At 41.3% G+C, this 6,605-nt stretch overlaps 1 long non-coding RNA gene across 2 annotated transcripts; it reads left to right on the top strand.

Annotated features, from left to right (window-relative positions):
* Window positions 1–908: 908 nt before the first annotated feature.
* On the top strand, window positions 909–4,079 carry LOC124050011. Of its 2 annotated transcripts, none has more exons than XR_006841524.1 (3): window positions 909–992; window positions 1,698–1,842; window positions 3,960–4,079. It is a non-coding gene; the product is annotated as an uncharacterized LOC124050011 (long non-coding RNA). The 2 variants fall into 2 exon arrangements; XR_006841523.1 differs by having other exon boundaries at window positions 911–1,139.
* Window positions 4,080–6,605: the final 2,526 nt, after the last annotated feature.

The raw sequence follows: 6,605 nt of genomic DNA, 5'->3' as shown, positions 1-6,605 counted from the left end.
CTGCCAGATCACAGAAAGAGTGACCACAGACTCTACATCTCTCTCCGTTACAGAGTGTTTTAATGTTGCCATTTCTGTCAGGTTTCTTGTATAGTTGAATATAGTTCAGCATGTTCTGTTCCAAGTCCTGTTCTGTGGCTAAATTACTTTCTCTGGAGATTAAACTACTTCCTCTACCTCCTCCCTTACTTCCTTCCCTCCCTTATAATTCTCAGGTGAGTATCGTCAAAGTACTGCTTTAGCACTCACTATAGTGATATATGAGACTACTATAGTAGTCTCATATATCAGTATGCATCATTAGTCAATATTTTGTCACATGTCTGCATTTTTATTCATCTGTGCAGACTGGCAATAATGCAGACGTGACCACACCGTTCACACAAATCCCTGGGCAACAAAACACTGTGGTGCATGAGGCAGGCATGGGGACAATTATGGATGAGCCAATCCCCCCCCCCCATTCTTCAAATCCCCACTGTGCTCCAAAGTGTTCCTTTGTTTGTATCATATTTGTAGGTAACAAATATGGATTTGTTATTAAGTTATTCTTAACCAATACTCTCTTCTGTCCCAGTTTTCTTTGTCCTTTTAGGCAATATTGAACAGCCTGGATAGCACCGGTGTAATAATGAAAAAGGAGAGGCGTTGCCTGGTCTGCATCTTGGTTTCTTATCTAAAGGATAAATTTGGAGAAACGTGAGTAGATCATGTTTTGAATTAACTGGTCATTCAGTCTACCACTATTACTAATAATAACAAATGATAATTACATCTATGTAGTGCTTTCTCAAATCAATCAAACTCAAGGATGCTTGATGCTGGTATTCAAATTAATGCTGGTGTTTTGTGCAATCTTGAGAGGCAAATGTTAGTTGATCATATTCCCTATGTTACAGACACCTACATCTACATCAGACACCAAGAGTGCACTGGCATCCTCTCTGGTACAAACATTCCCCTGTCTGAAGGATGCATCTACCAGCGGCTGTGTGGGTTGCCACAATCACTCGTCACATCCTTGGCCACTGGGTGTCCGGGTATCTCACTTGGTGTCTCATTATGAGATCGGGGCCTGTGAAGAAATCACAAAATGCCAAAATTAGGACTGATATGACGTACCAACTACCTACAGACTGGTAAATTTGTGAAGCATTTATCACTGCAACTGCAAGGAATGCTAGCATACATGCATTACTTTTAAGCCGCCAAATTCAGAATATGAGAGCACGCATGGAAACCTGTCATTCACTTCTGGGACATAAACAGCAGTACAATTAAGCTTAACAATATTAACTCAAATACAGCAATCATATCTTTCCTGTAGACTGAGGATTAAAAGTGTACTTTTAATACTGATATGATTGCTTCAAATGGTGAGCCTGGTGCATCAAACGCTTTCACATTGTTTCGCTTTGTGCAAAGTATCTGGGATCCCTCCATTGGTGTACATTTCCTTCCTCGTGGGCAGATACTTTCTGTGAACTTTAAAAATATTGGCATACCAGAGCCCTCTGTTGGCCAATTGCCCTGCCAAAAAATTGTCGGAAGGAAACCTAAGCTAATGGAGAGATCCCTGACTGTGCTGTAGCAAAGTGTGATATTGAGCGGAAGCACTAGGTGGCGCTGGCCTGGCTAGCAAATGGTAGAGATGTGTTTGAAAAGCTAAATGACAGTGACTGTTTCTGTTTTTAAAGGACACTTGGTATGCCAAGGGGCACCTGCATCGGCCAGCCACTGACTTTCTTGAGGAGAGGCTGAGGAACATAAGAAAGAGGATCAGGTCTGCACAATGACCCCAGAGAGAAGAGGGATCCATGCCATGCCCCATATTCTTACCAGGTAACCATTAAACTGAACCAATTTACTTATTACTTTTAAGAGTATAGGTGGAGGATTTATCATTTTCTAGCCAAGTGTCATCATATGCAAGCTATTCACTGACCCATTCCTGCAAGACTGCATTTATCATATGATGCAAAGTACACAAAGATTAGGCAGAATTTTGAATAAATTCATAATTTACTTTATTTACATAAATAAAGGGAGCTATGACTTCATATGCATCCATGGCATTAGCATACAGTGTCTTATTGTCTCTGGTGGGGCAGTCAACATACTGGTGAAAGTTATTATAGTTTTTGTCCATTAAAATCTCCTGTAATAACCATGAATGCATCCGGGTGTTCAGTCTGTAGTTTGGCCGTGGTGGAACTGACGAATTCACAGGCCACCACTGCATCAGCTGACGGAGGGATGTAAACAGCAATAACAATGGTAGATGTGAACTCCCTAGGTAAATAATACAGGCACATTCCCACCACTAGCAGTTCAATGTCTGGGGTACAGAGCCGTTCCAGCTATTGTCACTGTGATTAATAAGAAAAACAAATGAACAGGAATAGACAAACAAATAAACAAAGGTTAAAAAAAAAAAAAAAGAAAGAAAGAAAAACCACCACGGGAGCTGCGGCTACAGGCTTCCACCTGGAATGCCACCGCATCACGAATGATTGTGTTAATGAATGTTTAGTGTGCTTTCATTTGCCTTAAGATGACTAATGCTATCAACACTAATTGATGGCTAATTGGACTTGTTGGTGGAGAGCAAACTTGTACAAGCGCACTTGGCCAGAAAACTGTAAACGCTACTCTTAAAATAAATAAATGAATAAATCATTTCGACAATTAACTTTTACTACAACCCATAACATCCAAGACGACCATATAGTGTAATTTGGTGCGTTTTCAAAGGCTTCAAAGTAGCCAGCATCAATTACAGAACACCGAACATGCGGCTAGTTGGAGCTAGCCGCATGAGAAGCACCTCACTGTCTCTTGTTGTTCTTTTCTGCCCCCAATTCTTGATGCCTTGTCGAGGCCGTCTCCAACATTATTGTCTGTCAAACTTGTAGATCAAATTCAAAGTCTGTCTCAAACCTGAGGTAAAACTGAAGCATAATCAAACAGACCACCTGGAGATGGAGGAGGGGTCACCACGGGCAGGCAGGGTGCCGCACAGGCTTATCGTGCAAATATGTTACATTTGTATAATATTAACATACTTTAAATATTTTGTTTTTAATATGTCGTAATTATGATTACTATGATTTTTTTTTAGACAGAATGAGAGATCATAGGCTACAGTTTGAATGCCAGGCTTACTTGAATTTACTGTCAGGACCCCCGTCATGGCCTCCTCTGACCTGTGGCCATCTGGGTCTGGGCTCGGTTGGCCTGTTCACTAATTCAGCCCTGATTTCAGTTCCTCCATTCTAAACAAAGAATTTAACCTACACTCAGGAACTAATGGAAAATTATGCAAATTACATGAAATGCTTTTATACATTATTGTTGTTCTGCCTCAGTGATACAATACAAAGTAATATTCATTTTCCATTTTATTCTCAATTGTTTCTCCATATAATTGTAGCCTCACCTATATTCCCAGAGAGGGCTGAGCAAATGCTGGAATGGCTGAAGAAAAATTCAAGGCCTACCAACCAGGTGGAGGAATACATGCAGGTCACAGCAGTTTATCGGGCTGACTGAGTGAAAGCAAACAGCACGAAAACTGTGCAGGAGGTCCTTCATGAGTTCCCCAGACTCCTTTGTCCTGGAATGGTAGGTACTCCTTATGCATTTTGTGTGAGTGTAATGTTTAGTATACAGTATAAGAGCAATCACTCTGATTTATTTTCTCAAAGAGCGCCGAAGCTCTTTGAGACATGGAACGTCACCATTGCTGAGAAAGTCCTAGAAAGCAACTGTGATTTGGAATTGGTTGCTGTCTCCTCTGTAGTTACATTACACAGTAATGTACAACTTCCAGCACTTCCATGTCTACATCTACTTCATGTATATTACCACAGCTAACCCTGACCATGAACATTTTTACTGCATATTTTAAATAATCAGCTCTTAGTCTTCTGTTTAAAACCCATTTTTCCTTCTTCTAGATGTCAAGGGATACATGGTCTTGAGGCTCCTACCCAGCCTTTTGCCCCCACAAGCCTTCAAAATGGGCAAAAATATGATGCGGCCCACAGTCTCTGAAGCCTTGAAGACCTTTATTGACCTTCAACCTGTAAGTGATATTTAGAAACTTTAGAAAATATCACATTTTGTTGCTTTGTCTTAACATTGAACACATTATTTTTTGTCATTTTGAATGCTCTTGTATTGCAGGTTGGCATCAACATGGTTGAATATTTGAGGGATGTGGACTGCAGCCGAACATATCCTTTTGTTCTCGTCCTGGGAGATAAAGGCACAGTCTCCCAGGCATTTGTGGTTTTGGTTGGAAACGCCCTGGAAGAAAGCAGTGTCCTCCATGCTGTATATGTTTGTTTCAAAAGCTTTCATGTTTTTGTTGTTAATTTCCCCCGCCCATGCTCCTCCATTTGGGAGTTTCTCCAAAGTGCCATATTTCAGTTGGGCACAAAAGCCCCAACTCCCTCCATGGCTTTTGTCATGGCCACTTTAGAGGCTGACAAAGTTTAACTTTTGCCTTTATCACATAAAGCGACTGGGAAGGACTGGCCAGAAACTGAACTGAGTCCCAAGGTTTATGGTGTAGTTGAATTGTTCATTCTGTTATATATTTTTATCTATTTGTTCTTGTACATAATTATTGTTCTTATAATTACTTTTTACTGTTTTTTTTTCAACTTTTTGTACATTTTTCCCATTTTAAGTAAATTTAAGATGCAAGATTTTCTTCATTACATGTCATTAGTAGAGAGTACATTTCTAATGTTTTGGTTCCTGAAAAAAAACGTAAAAATAGTGATAGATGAGTGATGATGATGAAGTACTAAATGAGTAATTTGTTCAAAATTGTCAGTGTTATATTCTTTAAACTTGTTTGCTTCTTTAAATGACATGTGTATAACCTGCAATCTAAAAAATTAGCATAACATAATTCAACATAATTGAAGGGTCAAATAAACCCAACTAAAAAGGTTAATGTAAACCGTTATTGGGTCAAAAGGTTACAACCATTTTCTGGGTTACTATAACCCAACGTCCCTGTCAGAATAACCCAGTGCTTCTCAATTATTTTCTGTTGCGCCCCCCCCAGCAAGGAAAAAACAATTCGCGCCCCCCCCCCCCACCGACCCACCCACTCACTCTCCGCCGCGACTATAAATAATAGTAATAATAATATGTAATAATATGATGCTAACAGTGCTCGCTGGTTTACTGAAGTAGCATTCACAAAGCGGGATGATTGTGATGATATTCGGCACGTTTTGGCTGAAAAAACTCCAGCAGCTTATCAGCATGATTGGGATGTAATGTCTTCAAGTGGCGCCTTAATTTATTTGGCTTCATGCTGTCCGCTGCCAGCATTTTTAGACACAGTAAACACACCGGTCTTTCCTTGTCTCCCACTGTAGTCACAGTGAAGCCAAGCGCTACATATGCTACGTCATATTTCCTCGTCTTAGCTTTCGGGTGAGTTACTTTTGTCTCATTATCTTCGTCTCTCTCCGCCTTTCTTTTCATCCCTGTTAAAAATTTCTTCATGTTGTCTCTTAAGGGTTCGTTTACTGCACTTCATATCGCCTGCTCGGTGCAAAGAAACCGCTACACCATAGAGCTAGTACTCCCTGCGCACACTCTGACAATGAGAGCGCCACTGCCAACTACTGTAGTGGATGTGCAATTACACTTTATTCTAGTACGGCAAAAAAAAAAAGCATGTTCCCCAGGGTCGCACGTGCCCCCCTGGCATCGCACCGCACCCCCCCCCAGGGGGGCGCGCGCCCCACTATTTGAGAAGCACTGGAATAACCCAATATCTGGGTGGATTAAGCTACCGACATGTTGGGTTAAATTACCAGCCCATCTTGCTGGGTCATTCTAACCCAGCGCGTTTGCTGTTCAATTCAATTCAATTCAGTTTATTTATATAGCGCCAATTCACAACAAAAGTTATCTCATGACACTTTCCAATTAGAGCAGGTCTAGACCAAACTCTTTAATTAAATTGTAAAATAGAGAGAGCCCAACATTCCCCCTTGAGCAAGCACTTGGCGACAGTGGCGAGGAAAAACTGCCTTTTAGAAGGCAGAAACCTCGGAGCAGACCCCGGCTCAAGATGGGCGGCCATCTGCCTTGACCGGTTGGGTTGAGAGAGAGAGAGAGAGAGAGAGAGAGAGAGAGAGAGCAGGAGAGCGACAGAGAGAGCAAGGGAGAGAGGCAGAGGGGGTGGGGTGTGAGAGAAGGAGCACACAAGCAGAGATGCATAGCAGCAGTAATAATACCAGAAGTATCGAAATGTACATAATGATAATGACAATGAAGTATACAGAAGGTATTAGGGTGATTTTGATAACAATGGCAGTAATAATAATGGTAGTAGCTGTGTCTTGACTGAGTCTTAACAGATTTAAATCAGATTATGACTAAACAGTAGTAATTGCAGTAGGTTTTGAGCAGGACGACAGCAGGACCGCAGCAGGAGGTCTAGTCATGATCGCTAGGAATCTGCGGGACAAGAAAGCACAGGGACTCCAGGGAAGAAGTTGAGTTAGTAATATGCATTAATGGGACATGAATGTGTGCAGAAGGAGAGGGAGAGGAAGAAAGAGCTCAGT

Source organism: Scatophagus argus, chromosome 18 (genome assembly GCF_020382885.2).
Source record: "Scatophagus argus isolate fScaArg1 chromosome 18, fScaArg1.pri, whole genome shotgun sequence".
Taxonomy (NCBI): Eukaryota; Metazoa; Chordata; class Actinopteri; family Scatophagidae; genus Scatophagus; species Scatophagus argus.
This window is presented reverse-complemented; position numbering and strand designations above follow the sequence as displayed.